Here is a 16,497-nt window from a genome sequence, read left to right on the forward strand (position 1 = left end):
GCTTTGATCCAGCAGTTTGCCATGCGAAGACTATTAGCTGTGGCTTAACTCAGTTGGCAAAAACCAAAATCTGGAAATCTAGAGGGATGGAAGTCCAGGTTGAGAAACCTTTTGACATAACAGATTGGGTTAACCCCTATATAGCTCAGGTTAAACCTGGATATAACTTGGCTCTCCTAGTCGGTAAGAAAACTCACTAGTCAGCCAAAGTAGTCATGTTTTCACCTGAAAGCCTAGACAGCATTTCACAGACTTTACCACGAAAATGTTTATTTGGAATCTAAGTGAAAATGAGGTGACAAGTCACATCATGAGTGGAGAAGCAAAACAGAAAAGCCTAACCAGCTCTCAAACCACATCCTTGCAGACTTCATCAAGCAGCGTTGAAGGTGCCAACTGTACACAGAATCTAGTATCTATACACTTTCTCACTGTTATTTTAGATTTCTTTCAATTACTCTTTACTGCATACATCATTTTGCCATCATGAAAACAAAGAAACACATCCCCATATAACACACACACAAATACTATCAACATACAGGGTGCCATTTAAAATTAAGGAAATGCTGCTTGTAAAATTAAATCAATGTCTCAGACAAACTGAAGTTTGTCAAAAAAAAAAAAAGCAGTGGTCTGGTCACGTGGTTGAAACTGTCTTGTGGATTATATTCATTTGGAGTTGGCAATAGGACCAATATCAACACAGGCAGGTTGGGAGGAACAGCAGGTGTGGAGCTTGCAGCAGTTCCCACCGTCGGCCCCAGCCATCGCAGGAAAGTCATCAGCTCACCACCAATACGCCTCACTGACAAGGGAAGGAGGTATTGACACAGCGGTTATGTTCAAACGAAACTGCAAAAAAAAAAAAAAAAAGTCGCAGAAGGACAATAAAATGTGACGGATCCCGCCGTACCTCTGCGGCTAGCACCGCCACAGGGCGTGCGAGGCTGTACCCGTGCGAGCAAGGAGCCTCTCTGGGCGTCTGGGGGAGGGAGGCTGCTAGGAAAACTCCTGTGCGTTTGAGATTTGTTTGCGGTACACAAGAGCAATTGCCTGGATCCTCCCCGTGGCTGCGCGGATCTTAAAATCGGAGCACACCTGTCCTTTCCCACAAAGTTGCAAATGCCAGGCTGCACCCGTGGGCCAAGTTACTTTGCATATATTTGATTAGCTATCCTTGGGCTGAATACAGCACCTTCCCACCCCCCACCCCTCCTTTGTCATCTGGAAGCCTCAAGGAGCTCAAAGCATACACACACACACCATTTGTTTGGTTTTGTCTTTGTGAAAAAATAACTTTAATACCTGATGTGTTCACTTGTGGAACCTAACTGGTCACCAGGGGAAAGACAGGGAAGGTCTGCGCTCTGTCTGGTGAACCGGCCTGGTGCCCGTTGCCCAGGTAGTGGCTGTTGCCATGGAGATGGCTGGCATGCATCACTCATGACACGCTGCACTTCAGCGGTGGGTGAAATGGGAGCTCGCCTGACCGTGAAGGGCCTGGCAACAACTCGTCGCGCCAACGAGAACCCGACGCACCCTTACACGAGGGGTGAAGGACAGTAGTGTCACGCCATTTAATGAGGGTGCGTCTATTCCACAAGACAGAATGACAAGAACTGAGCTCTTTTTAGGAAAGAGGCAACTTCCTGCAATTCAAGTAACCGCTGTTTTCTTTCACCCATAGCGTGCCCATATAAGGAGGGTGGCAGAGGGGAAAAAAATAAGACAATTTGTACATTTCTCAAGCTGCATACCAAAGAATGGTTGCTTATTTGTTCAGTGTCTTATCTGTGATAAGCAACACATACAAAGCTCGTTAATGAAGCAGGGAAGCACTAATAATCTTTCAGTAGGGGTGGGTATAATCGCATATGCATAAGTACAGCCCTGGGTAACTGCACTCGCAAGGTGGCTTAGACACCACAAAAAATGCCCTACGCTGCAGTCTGGCGAGCGGCGTCGAAAAGATCCGTCCTAGTGCGTGGGTGATGTGAGACTGTGGGAGTTGGCGATGTGTGATGGCGATGCTTGGGTGGCCTGCAAGTGCGCTGGGCGTGAAGCCAGCCGTCTTTGTGGGCACTGTGCGGCTGGATTTGATCCACGCGGTCGACCCTGTGGTTGAAAGGTTGTGCTCCATACTTGACCGTCCATGGCAGTTGCTTCAAGGTCAAAATGTCCATATACGCATACATACATATACTGCCATTCTTAAGATATGTATAAGTAAATCAATACAAGGTAGAACACAGTATTAAAATATAAAAATTCTATAGAAATTTCAAATCCAGAGACTCGTGCTACGTTTAAATAATGAATCCAGCGTGGCTCTGCCTGGAGAACTTTTCGGTCCGAAGTTTGCCATCACCACAAGGACGAGATTATACCAATTTACGTTTTAAACTTTTGGTTCAATTTGATCATGGTCAGCAGTCTCAGTTTTTCCTGTAATTGATTTACAAAGTTTGGTGAAAACATGTCCTTGTGAAGACGTGCATCTAGAGTTGGTTACAACAGACAAGCATTATTTCTCATTTTGAGTAAGATTTGGAAGCATTTCTTCTGCCATTGCAGCACCATTTTGCTGTGCATATTATTTAAAATGGCCCAGCATAGATCTACACTTTTCATTGAAACCAAGAATCGAGTCTAGTGGGGTTTATTGCCACATCGATGCTGCATTCCGGCTTGGGAGCAAAAATCCTGACAGTCTTTGTGAGCCGTTTGACAAAAATGTGGCTCATTTCCAAGTCGTCAGGTAAATAGAGTTTCTCTGCAAAGAGTAATTGAAACTTTGAATGTGTTGACAAATTGGCGGTTCATTATTTTGTCTGTGCTGTACGTTGGCTGAGCCAGTGCACGGCATTCATGCCATCCAGTGTCTCAGCAAGGAAGACTTTCATATTAGCTGCAAAGGATTTTCCTTAAAAAAAAAAAATTAAAAAAATCGTCTGTCCCATCTGTTAATTCATCTGTGACCACAGATACGCTGTCAGTTGAGTTGTTTTGATGAGTTCTTTAATTTGGGTTTTATGCAAAGCAGCGGCCTCCGGCACACACTTCCGTCAGAGCTGTGGAATTACCCCGCCGTTTATTACATGCAAGTTTTAAAAAAGCATGCAATTTGAGATTCCAGTTTTCCAGAGGAATGCTCGCACTTAACATCTGCAAAATGATGGATGCTGTCCCAACAAGGCCATCTTTTCCTTGCTTATAAATAATTCCCCCTCGGTATTGATATCTGACCTGAACAGACATTTGCTTCTTTTTAAACGTCAGTTTTGTGATCTTTTTTGTGTCCTTTACCGTTAAATTTCTAGCCGTAGAAAATAAATATAAATCCACCTATGCAGCACATCAGGAAGAAACTATAGCACACTCACCAAGGCTACATTTACACCACCTGGTAAAAGTGACCAAATTTTAAATTTTTTTTGCTCACATGGCACAAATAGGACATGTATTCTGAACATGTAAACGGGAAAAAAGGCACATGGAATCGGATGTTTTCAGATCCGTTTTGGGCCACATTCATGTGTGGAAATAAATCCCACAGGAATCATATCTGCGATGAGACTCATCTAAAGCGCACAGATCCGAATTTCCCAGGCATTGCAATTCACACGTCATACAAAATGTAACACTCATACCTTTTTTAACGCATTTGAATGACGCATAACATTACATGCACAACCGTTCTTCGCCGGAAACGATACATGTTGAGTTAAACGGAGGACGAAGTCTCAGTCCAGTGGCGAATACCGAGCATGGGATTTGAGCAGAGCAGACTGAGCGGAGCGGACATAATTTCACTGAAGTGCAGAGTCAGTTTTCAAAAGGACGCCACGTTGATCTGCTGTCTCACGCCAGTATCACTTTGCTATCGCTCACTCGCAGCTTCGTGCATGAGCAGACCGAAAACTTGGCCCAGTAGGCCTGCGCTGCTTCCCCATTCTCCCAACTCCTATCCCATAGCAAGCAATTAGTAAGTAATTTGCTCAGAGACTGAAACGAGCGCACAGTACAAGTAGCCTACATTCAAGAGAGTAAAATGGAGAACGTGGCGATTTGGTCCTGTTCTCGTATCTATATCTATTGTTCATAATGTGTGTCTAGTTGATAATTCCTCCTATATTGAATTAATTAAATATAGGCAACCTCAAACCTGACCAAAATTTGTATTCCTCAAAGTCCATTTCAAGACTCTTCATTGTAATTATAGTCTCATGATTGGCTACGTCAAGACTACCTGTCATTTCACACACACACACACACTCAGATATTGTGTTTACTATGAAGACAAAATGCAATAACTTCACTTGCTGTCCATCACTTAGCAGGTGTTTCTCTATAATGGACCATTTTCTGGAAAATTAAAAAGACGAACACAGTCATGAGCAAGGAGAGAAATTTGTAGACCCCAGATGCTTTAAAAACCTCAGTAGCGTGAATATTTATTTCTGTCTCGATTTGTGTCCATTTTAGATGGCGATATGGCCATGGTGGTGTGGTTGTTTACTTTGGTATTTGGTAAAAATGAAACATTACCTTAAACATAAGACCATAAGATTGTGTGCCACTGCATACAGACTAACAAACTAATACTAAATAAACAAACAAGTCAAAACTGTAGCATTAAGTGACAAGTGGAGAAGAAACACAGACGAGCATTTTGACTGGTTCATATGAGTAAGTCAGTGATTGACAGGTATATATTTTTGGCAATTCTGAAAGCTGCACACTTGTGTTCATGCAGTACTGTATGTCCCCTTCAAAGAAATTATTAAAGTGCTGTTGTTGCCCAAAAGAGCTGGGGAAAAAATAGGCTAGATGACAATCAATGCATTATAAACACTCCAGATTCCAAATTCCAAACACCATCATTACAGCAGATGCAGGAAAATGTTTTATTCAAGACTGCACAGAATCTAGGGAAAGTTGGGCTCAGATGGAAGACACTCAATGGATAGACTTTGCCATCAGAGCAGTGACATCACTGCAACAGCTGATAGGATAGCTGAGGTACTGGATGTCTTCTACACAGAAACAAGACAGATAAGATTCTGTTTAATGTACTAAATGGTTTTCTTTGCATTATTCTAGGTTGTGGTAAGTGGTTCAGTCAATTCAATTTAAATAAACGCAGTATGATAAATGTGACGTGGGACAGTGTGTGTGTGTGCGCTTTACATGACAGGCAAAGAGGGGCCAAGTGAAAAATGAGAGTTCAGCTCATTTTTATGGATGCGTTTTATCATTCATTTATTTATTCAACGTTCAGCTCAGAGCTGTCTACAGATTCAGAAGAAACGCATACAGGGTGGTACAGGTGAGGAACCACTTGAGCACAGGTTCAAACTTACATATTTCAACACAAAAGTGCATTCGTTTTTTAAGCTTGATCTGGGTGTCATTACTCAGTTCATGGGTTACATGTCCCACTGGAGCCAATCAAAGCCCACACAAAGCACCGCAGTCAAGCTGCAGTCCCCAGTCTGGCTGACGAAAGCAGAAAATAGATATGCTTAAAATGATTTTTTATCTGAACTGCCTGAAATGACCACCACCCGGGTTCCACTAATGTCCGTCAATTTAAGCAAGACATTAAAATGAAAGTGCAGAACAAAGATGAGCTACTTCAGTGCTGTTAAAAGGCTTAAACAAACACCTGGGTCAGTTCTTTCCGTACAGATGCGAGTCACCATATCTTGGTTGTCTTTTAATCCCCTCGTTAGGCCCGAGTCCAAGTCCGCCCATAGAACCCAGGTTTCCCCAATGAAAATCTATTGAAACTTAGTTTACAGAATGAATGAGTGTTTCCCAACTGATTGAATGATAACTATTATTCCGGAAACTTGATAGGAGCATATTCACGAGCATGGCTAATATAGGTCAGACTCGTACCAACTAGCAGTGCTACAACTGGCAGCCAAAACAGATCAGACACGTCCAATCAGAGCAGCCTAACGAACACAAGGGATTTGTGGGAGTCTCGTATTCAGAAGCTATGCTTGCGATTGCTGTAATCACGAGAACTTCCGTGAATTGGTCCCGTTTACCAAACACTGACAATCTACCCATATTTGTTGTGGTTGGGTGCTACTTTCAGACCCTCCTCTTCAAAGGCCACGTACAAGCATGGTCATATTTTACATACAAGGGTAGCATTACAAGTTTTCATATAAGTGTTCGCAAAGCACCCAGTCAACAGGCTATTTGCCATTTGCCATGGTTCAGATGACATTAACTGTTATTACAAAGGATACCATGCTCCAATCTCATCTCTAAAGCCCACTCCATACCAAAACAAGGCCAAAATCAGGTTAAAATAAATTTTAAGCGAGAGTGGAAGAATTCAAAAGCAAATTTGCTTCAATTTTTCAAAAAAAGATTAGGGGAAAAATTCTTCCAAAAGTTAAATTTTCAAATTTCAAATTCAGCTTCTTCCTTTTTGAGTTAATTTTTTTTTTTTTTTTGTGTTTCAAATTAAAATAAATTTTGGCTCTGATCTAGCTAGTTAAGGCATTACTGCTCTCAGTAATGCAATTTCTGATTTCATTCATTTGAAACTGCATGGAAAATTAGAAATTATTGCAGACAGGCATTTCTTTGCTAGATCTTATACAAAGGTTTAGGATAGAGGTGGTGAGGCAGATCATGCAGTGACAATGACCACTCACAAACCACTTTAACAGAAAACACAATTCTATGGATTGGGAAATGTATTAAGATCATAGAAGAAAGCCTTCAGGATTAAAGCAGTATATTTTCCTTAACCTACAAGACAAGTAGAATGTCTTTCAGTAGCCTACATGCAGGCATCAGAAACATTCTGCTAATTCTTCTGAGCCCCGTAAGGGCCTGGGAGCCTATGCCAATGGTCTTCAAACTCAGTCCTGGGGATGCAATGTGTATTCACTCCCCCCCCCTCCCAGCAATTATCTGGATCAAAAGGCTGTTGAAAACATGCAAAAGTTATTTAGTACTTTCACGCATCCCAGCACAATGCAGGTTTTGCTCGGTTAGTTAATGCTTCATATTGCTCAAATATTTAGCAACTACACAAATTCCCCCACCCACCCCCCGCGCCCCTCCACATGCCCTCAGAAAAGTTTGCAAATATAAAGATCAAAAAGATCGAACACACTAGAACTTCATACATCTTATTTATTTTTTTAAGCAGCGGGTCCCTGCATGGTCACCAATTCTGAGGTGGAACAATTACCCTGTTAACCCCAGCTGATCAAGAAGCAGTCCAAATATGATTTAACCACAAAGAAAAAAGGATGTACTGATGTAGGCTACTACACAACTGTACTCTTCAATGTGTGTAGATGAACAAATGCCTCTTTACTTTTAAAGAAAACTAAATTAGTTTTCACATTTTCCTTTATAATCTTTCATTCTAAATTCAAATAAGTTTCATGGCTAAAAAAACAAAGCCTGGCATTTAAGCAATACAGACTTGCAACGATGTGCCAAGGCTAGATCAGCTAGATCAGGGACTCCTGAGTTTTTTTTTTGTTTTTTTTTTTTAAACAGAACACCTTGAAAACAGCTAATCTTCCCAAATCTCTTACCATGCTCCACAGGTAAAGCAATTAAAGCAAATGACAACTAGAAAGTCCTGAAAGACCAGCAAAGTTCACAGCTAAAATAAAGCTGCTGACGTGCAACACATAGTAAGAAAGGGTAGCATTAGAAATCAATCCAAACATGGCATTTCCTGCATCTTTTAAATGCCAACAGTAAGGGTGTCATCACACCCTCATTGGATAAGAGAAATGCATTACAGCTGCTCTCAATGACCAATTAACTGCTAATCCCCAAGACACTGATCAACAGCCGATCCACATAGCCCTCTGATCAAGTGCTGGGCCAAAGGAATCTCGAATTGAGTGAGTTACGAAATTCAGATTATGAGAAGAAAATCGAACTAAGCGAAAGTTAAAACATGCACTGAAGGAAACTTGCGCCATCAGATAAGTGATTGCTACACTATTTAAAATGTAACCTCATTCTGAAGTTATCATTTCTCATACTGCATATTCCATTAAAGTGCTATTTCTAAAGTCCTTGGATGCAAATGTGGAATATGTATTCAGCATTTAGCTATTTCTGATATAATGTGGCATTAAGAGTGTAAACCATCCTACGTTAGGCATTCAGTATCTAAATTGTCTAATTAAGAACAAATTAACAGCTCATTACAATTGAAAAGGTTGTAATGACAGAAATGAAAACCAGCATATACAGTAGGCCCCCATTATTGAGTTTGAAATACTGTAGCATTGGCAGTGTTGCATTATTATTATTATTTATAAATTTGCATCAAATAATGATAATACATCTTTCAGAAAAGTGCCTTGGTAAGGCAGCTATTTGGCTGGTCTTAAATGGTTCATAAACTTTATGAGATCTAAAATATGTGGCAGGTTAGGAGTTCTTTTAAGGATAAAGGTAATTTAAAACTCTCCCTCCTTCTTGGAGTGGGAGTAAATGTCCATAATTCTTACAATTTCCACTCACTAAAGAGTAAATTATTCACTCTGAGAAGCTTTATACATATAGCCCCAGGCCTGCAGGAATTTGTCAGGTATAGTCAAGAACTGGATTAGATGACCTGCAAATTTTGATAGAGCTAGCAAAAAAGCATGATAATTCCAAAGAGCATGTTCAAGATGTGCAAAATTCAAGATAGTCTGCTGGGAAGTATACAGATTGAGCATGCAATTAATAAAGAAGTCATCTCCAAGTGGGAAAGCATGACCAAATGGTGAGGTAAAATAGGGCAGCTCATTCATTTAAACATTGTTTTCTTCCATGAGAATTTTTACTTGATAGTTTGATGAGACTCAGCTTGAATGGCCACATTCTCTTCATGTGGTAACATGAAAAAATTACAGGGACAAGTAACTTGAAATAATTTAGGACTGGATAGCATTGCTTTAGAATACAGCTTGTTTAATTTGTGCAAGAGAAGAGACTATTGTTTGTTGTAACTTGGCCTCATTTTGATATCAATGCTTGGCATTTTTATACATTGAAAACATGTTTTTGTTGGGATATCATTTCTGATAATGCATACAAATGTTGTGAGGGAGGGGAAGTGTGAAGACCAGACACAACTAAACAGGGGATCTACAAGTTACCGAAGGGCACTCCGGTAACCACTAAGCCTCGTGAGAGACGAAATAGGAAGAGGGTGCTATACTCCTAAGGGACGTATCCCAAATATAAACCCTTAAATGGGTAACTGAGGAAGGAGGAGTATAAAAAATAAAGGAACAGGGAAACGAAATAAAGAACAATAACCGACTTCAAACCCAAGCTGAGAAAAAGAAAATCTTTCACAACCGAACAAAAAGATGTTCTGAGGCCAACTAAAACCAGGAGAAAACTGGGATCTGGGCAAATACCGTCCTAATACCTTTTTCCCAAAAAAAATAAATAAATAAAGTCTGAATTCTTTATAATTCGTTGGATCCTAAAATACTTCCTATACGTTGCTCAGATAAGAGACAGTGAACTGGCTAGAGCGAAACACCTTACACTCAAGCACTGTTCTGCTGCCTACTGACGCTTTAAATACCCAGCCACAGGTGTGGCTGGTAATCAGCGGAAGACGTGAGCAACCAACAGGTGAAACAGATCACCGTGGTAATCCTGCAGGAATGCAAGGAATGTTAGGGCGAGAATAATCGTCCCACAGGAACCAAAAATAACAATTAGCCGAGTGGCTAATCTGCAGGCTAGAAACTAATCGTCCCCAAACACCAAAATAACGATTAGCCGAGTGGCTAATCTGAATGCTAACAACTGAGCCGGTGCACGCACGGAAAAATGATCTACCCTGCACAGAAATCGTGACAAATGTATGGGAGAGACATGCATACACAGACACATGCAAACACACATACATTCTAGCTCAAAGAAATACATACTGTAGGTATGGTTTCAGTCATTTTTCCTTTCCCATGAATGACAAATAAATGAAAGTGTCACGTATTTAAATGGAAGTGTTTTAATGGGGTATTGTGTACGACAGGAATACTAATTTTTTGTATGTTGGTAGAGGTATGTATGTATGTTGGTATGTAGACCTAGCTGACATTCATTTAGAAATGTTTGCAAGGTAGCTACAGCATCCTAGTTAAAAAGTAGTTAACCCTAGAAACTCCACAGCAGCCAGTTTGACCATAGTCACTTTAAGGAAATTGATGAACCTGCCATCATGAAATCCACAACCTATGGCTACCCCTACATGACTTTTCCTTAACATATTGAACAACCTGATATAATTTCAATATCAATATTGCATAATAAAATAAAGTTATAAACACTTACTTAAATGGCCATGAACGGTCAAATTGACTGTCACTTATCCGGTATGTTTTTTTTTTGATCATTTAGATCGATTTATAACGTTGTTGCTGCACCCCCACATAACAAACCCCTGACTGGGTGAAGCCTGCAATAGTAGTCTGAGGCTTTAGGGCCTACCTTGTACTCATGTAGCTGTGTGAGTCATCAATAATATTTAGTACCAAAAGCCGGTAGAAGGCACTGGTTTCCATATGCCTGATAACGTTACCTACTGGACCGAATCGCAATGCAGATTTCAGTGCATAATTTTGGCGCCATCTGTACTAGTGTTGCACACACTGTGTCGACTCATTAGAAAGCCAATGCTAAAACCTAAAGTAAAACTGTCTAAAGCATGGCTGTATTTTACTCAGAAGGATTCAAACAATGACGTGCCTCTGCAATAAAAATTACAAAACATTCTTTAAAGTCGTTGCTCATTCTTTGAAAGAAGATAGACTACTGGTTAAGGTTTGAAAAGCATTGTTTTAGCAGGGGTATCATTAAAATGTGAATGATACCCATCCTTAGTAATGAAACAATCTTATGTGGGGTTTGCATGTGAAATGATAGATAATGCATTTGAGAAATATAAATTAATTTCCCACAAAGATTATACAGCAATAAAAGCAATAGTTTACATTTTTTGTCAATGATTATTTAGAAAGCAAGTTAGCTTCTACAAAACGTATGCACTTACTTATATGTCCATTTTTCATGTGTATCCGAGTATCCTGCAAGCAAACAAGTTGTCAATGGCTGCCATTGCTAAATGTCAATGGGGAGAATTATTTATTGTGGTACTGGAGCATTTGTGATGATGTAATCGGCAGGAAAAAGCAAATGCATTATGTGTGACACGTAAAGTTGTTTGTGAATTCTGTCTGCTTCCATGAGGTCAGAAGGTACAGAAGTTAATAACATAACATAATATAATGACAAGAACAGGCCATTCAGCCCAACAATGCTTGCCATTTTCCTAACTAAATTAGTGCTCTGATTACCTACAGACTAGATAGTATTTAACACTGTATCAAGCCTAGTCTTGAAAATCTGCCTCTACTACGTGACCTGGCAGGCTGTTCCACACATTGACTACTCTCTGTGTGAAAAAAGTCTTACTAATGTCGGCATGGAATCTACCTTTTGTTAATTTCCATTTATGTCTCCTTGTTCTACTAACAGAACTCAACCTGAAGAATCTCTTGTAGTTCACTTTGTTGATCCCCTTTATGAATTTAAAAGCCTCTATCAAATCACCCCTGAGACTCCTTTTACTAAGCTTGAAGAGGTTAAGCATCTTAAGTCTTTCCTCATAGCTTTTATCTTTCATACCAGGAATCAATTTTGTTGCGCATCTTTGAACTTTTTCCAGAGCCTCTATATTTTTCTTATAGTACGGTCCCCAGAACTGCACAGAATACTCCACGTGTGGTCTAACAAATGCATTGTATAAGATAAGTATAACTTCCTTGGATTTAAACTCAATGCTTTTGGCTATATATCCCAGCATCCTGTTGGCCTTTTTTTACTGCTATAGCACAGTCCTTAGAGTCAGCAAGGCTTTGATCAACTATTACTCCCAAGTCTTTTTCAAAGAACTGGAATCATTTTGAACTGCCAGTTGCTCACATATAACCAATCAAAAAGCTTTGATATGCTGGTTCTCCACATCAAAAATAGCACAGCTAGTTTAAGTGAGACACTAACAAAGTATGATGGCTTTGTCCAGCTAGGATGTTCAGGGAGCCTCTCTGTCCCATCACAGATATGATGCCCTGTAGATATACTCTACTGGTGATCTCAAAATGCACTTCATTGCTGATCTCAAGATATACTTCATTGATGATCTTAAGATGCACTGCACTGGTGACCTCAAGATGCACTGCAATGGTGATCTTAAGATGCGTTTCATTGGAAATCTCAAGATGCATTTCATTGGTGATATCAACATGTGCTTCATTGATGATCTCAAGATATACTTCACAGGTGATCTCAAGACACACTTAATTGGAGATCTCAAGATATAATTCACTGGTCATCTCAAGACGCACATCACTGGTGTTCTGCTGGTGTAAAAAAACACCAGTGAAGTGCTTCCTAACAGGGCAATGTGCACTCTGGTCCTGTAACTGCAGCCACCCTTATAGTCGGGGGCCAGGGGTTACATTTTAATTGGCAAGATACCAGTAGGTATTTGGCATGTAACCCATGATCTGTGTTTCTTTCCCGTTTAGAATGTTTTAGGAAAGATTTACAATTTGGGCAATTCTAATTCATACACTGACAACCTGCCTCTGAATAATGTTGAAGTTATCCTTTTTGCACTAAGGGAAAATGGGTTTTAAACTTTTGACATTTAAAACCCATTTTATTCAGATTGATTCATTCTAAAGAGAATATCACATGGATTTTTCATTACTCTGGATTTGGAAAATTATCAGCAGATTTCCTTTGAGTAATCTCAGTTTACTAACTTTCCCTTTTCTCTGCCAGCTTGACTGTTCTGTGTAATGGTCTGCCTATTAAGTATAAAAGTTTAACTTCAATCAATAAATCAAAGTCACTTTTAATGTTTAGAAAAAATGCATTTTAAGTTGTCTAAATTGGTTATTTCTATTCATCGACATGTACATGTAAAAACAATTACATACATTACTGTTGATATATAGCCTAAAAATTTAAATTGCTTATAATATATAGCTAAAATAAGTGTGACTTGTGAAGTTTAGAGTTCGGCTTTCTTCGGAACCACACTGTATTGATTTCCTTGATAGTGATGTAAGCACCAACAAGCCACAAGCACCAGGTACTGTATAAAAAAGCAGAGATTATCCAAGAGACTTCAAAGAGTAGAGGAGAACTGACAGTTGGCTTGCAAATGTACTTCAGATCATATCACATAAGCCAATAAGCCTGAAGTTAAAAGCAGGGTGGTGGAAACCAGAAAGTCACTAAAAGCTTATTTTTTTTATTTTTTACTGCCACTCTTTCTGAATTCCTTGCACGCATCTTTTACAGTCACTAGAGGATGATTTTGTGTCACTTGGCCATCTCATTCTTCCTGTCCAGGGTGATATATTTCAGCTATGTCAGCTGGGACAGCAAAGCCAGTGGAGGCTTCCTCATCCATTATCTGTCATTCCAGAGAAGAAGAAAAAAAACAGCTTTCATGGACGACTCTGCAATTGTGTCTAGTTCAGTCCTGAGAGCCAGCTTCATGCTGGGGATCTTGTGACGATATGAGAGATATTTAAGAACGTAGGTATAAGAGAGTGTCTGATTGAAAGAACTGGCCATTCAATCCATGCTGGCTCAACATTGTCAACAGGTTTGAATTGTTTCCGGCACTCCGTATAACCTGGTCTCAAACACCACTAGGCCAAATCAATTTAAACATACCATTTCTGTCACTGTTCTTTGAACACTTAAAGGCCTGTTTTCAGATGTGATTAATGACTTGTTTGTTGAATCAGTTAAATTCATAATGTGATATGTGTTATATTTCAGACACAATTTCAGATACACTGTGGTGCAATGCTATCTTTACCATTTTTAGCCTGAGACAGAATCACAATGCTTCAGAATCCCGAGATAAAAAAGTCTCAGTTATAGAAATAGTGCCACATCCCATGAATGCTTTGACTTTTCATGTCACAACAAAGAAAGGTCAGCTCTACTGGTCTACTGCGATTTGAAAATCCATTGCGTTTCGTGCCTGCATTCCTATTACCCTGGGCTGAAAAAGCAGTATATCCGGACATACACAGTGGAATGTTCCAGAAAAGGTGTTTGTGCTTTGGTAAACATCTATCTGTGTGATCTCTGAAATAGGATTTTGTCCTCCGGAGCAAAACACTGTTTGTATGTAAATCTCTTGAAATGTTAGTTTTTAGACTTGGCAAGTGAGGGCAAGTGTCTGTGTCATGGATCAGCATGTAATCAGATGGCAAGTTATATTTCATTTTGAGCATGAGAGCAAGAGAAAAAGGAAAAGTAAAAACAGGCTACATTAGCACTATGCAACACTGGACATGTTAGTGGATTTGAATAAATCAAAACAAGGTCACAGCACTACATGGCAAAATAAGATTTGTATCTGAACAAGATTTGTATTTATGACAAGGTAGCGGCAAGCTTTCATGCTTCACTGAAAAGAATATTCCCTGTTTGAAATAGTAGTTAGGCTGTGAGACACAGGGGTACCTCTTAATAAGCAATTAATTTGTGACCACCAAGAAGATACATATTGTTAAGGAAAACTAAGTGTATAATAATTTGATGTACAGAAATTGCTCAATTATAAATAATGAGTGGTAAAACGAATTGGGCTGCACTGAAAAAACTTCTGTCAAGCTATTGTGTGCTGAATCTCACAAACTTAACAGTCTGGTACGCAGAAGGCAATTGTCTCAATGTTTGTCAGCATCAATAAGAGATTGAAGTTACTATTGCATTAGCTCTTGTGACTATAGACTCTGATTTGATTACATGCATGACTGACATCCATTTTTAAATGGAGAATGACTGTGCCAAGATCTGCACTCAGTTCTTATTAAAACATTGTTAAAGGAGAATTCCATCCAAAAATTATAATTTAGTATTTTCTCTCTTACCCTCTGAATAATTGTTTTGACCTGTATTTCATGTGTCAGCCCAGAATCTCTTGTCTGTTATCTACAAAATTCCATTTGAAGTGATGATGTCACTGGGATATAGCTCGTCCTTATTCTTATCACTAAGAAAACCCAAATTCAGTATTATTATATCTTATTGATCCCTCTATGGTTGGAAGATTATAAATACATTTTTCTAAGTTGTCAATGGCTGTATATCTTGCTTGCCAAGTACTTCATCCAGAGTAACATTCCACTATATTGCATTGGAGTGGCTGCCCTGGTCATGTAAAATGCATCAATGCATTTTTCATAGGACATGAAAAGAAGATCTAGAAGACTGGTTATGTTATGAATGTTCGTATTTTAGGACTTTGCTCAAACACACAAAATGGCAGAAGTACCTGAGCAGTGAAGGATGAAGCGTAGCCTTAACTGTGTGACTCGGGAATGGGACTAAGAAAATATCACCTAATCTAGTTTATGTATCGAATTTCATTAGCATGAACTGTTAATTATGCTCTGAACAGGTATTCACAGTGTCATATCACGCAGATGAGGATCAATAGACTCTTATCTCTTGTACTTTGGCTTTGGAAAATGTGATACAGTATTCAATGGCTATAGCTAGGCAAGTTTGAATGGCAGTTGCTGAGTGTCCTCAGCATGCTAGTTAGCTACCTGAAAGTGCAACATCAATCAAGCAATAAATATGAGTTAACTTCTGCCAAGCTTACTGTAGGTTTGCCATATGCCCGGTTTTTGACCAGAATATCATGTTTTCTAATTATTTGTACTGGTCTGGTTTGTGGTCCCAACTGAACAATATAATGTCCTGTCTAAGCAACTGAAGGGAAAAAAATGACTGTTAGTTTGTAATGAATTATTGTTTCAGTCACCCCCCAGTCCATGATTGGTTCCGCGATTTATGTATATCACAAGTCTTTTTCCCCTAAAGCAGTCATGTATATCCAACGTTTCAGTCAAAGACTTCACTGGTCCATAGTCAATCAGACCTTGGTTAGTAGACATTTCACAGAACATCACACCATCTCCTGCATAGTGTGCAGATCCCCCCCCCCCGTCACTTTCTACCCCCAAACGGTGGCCCAACCTCAACCCGCAGGCTCTTCGGTCTCTGAATGTGAGCCTAGTGGGGAAAGCAAGGTGGCTCCTGCCTTTCAAACTCCTCTGTGCTTTGATTTCAACAAGAATGTCTGTAAATTTCATAATTCAATTCATCCATGCTTGCAGCTACTATGGAGATAGGCATCCAAAATATGTGTGTCCCCAGCAAACTCGCCTTGTAAAAAAGAATGATGAAAGCCTTCTATGCCTGGGGAAAGCTCTGAGAAAGCACCCTAACTGTAGTTTTGTGTATTATTTGACGACTGGTTTGGTTCCAGGCTTTCTTTCTGGCTTATCTTTTCTCCCCAAACTGTCCCGTGTTTGCTCTAATCTTCACTCCACTCTAAACAAACCTGAAATAGTGGATAAATTGCTTGCAAGAGAG

At 39.6% G+C, this 16,497-nt stretch overlaps 1 long non-coding RNA gene across 1 annotated transcript; it reads right to left on the reverse strand.

Moving 5' to 3' along the window:
• Nucleotides 1–4,516: 4,516 nt before the first annotated feature.
• LOC135235110 (uncharacterized) lies at nt 4,517–7,986 on the reverse strand. Its single transcript, XR_010324281.1, has 3 exons — nt 7,594–7,986; nt 5,672–5,795; nt 4,517–5,039 (listed from the first exon to the last, which is right to left on the reverse strand). It is a non-coding gene; the product is annotated as an uncharacterized LOC135235110 (long non-coding RNA).
• Between the last annotated feature and the right edge of the window lie 8,511 nt (nt 7,987–16,497).

Source organism: Anguilla rostrata, chromosome 11 (genome assembly GCF_018555375.3).
Source record: "Anguilla rostrata isolate EN2019 chromosome 11, ASM1855537v3, whole genome shotgun sequence".
Taxonomy (NCBI): Eukaryota; Metazoa; Chordata; class Actinopteri; order Anguilliformes; family Anguillidae; genus Anguilla; species Anguilla rostrata.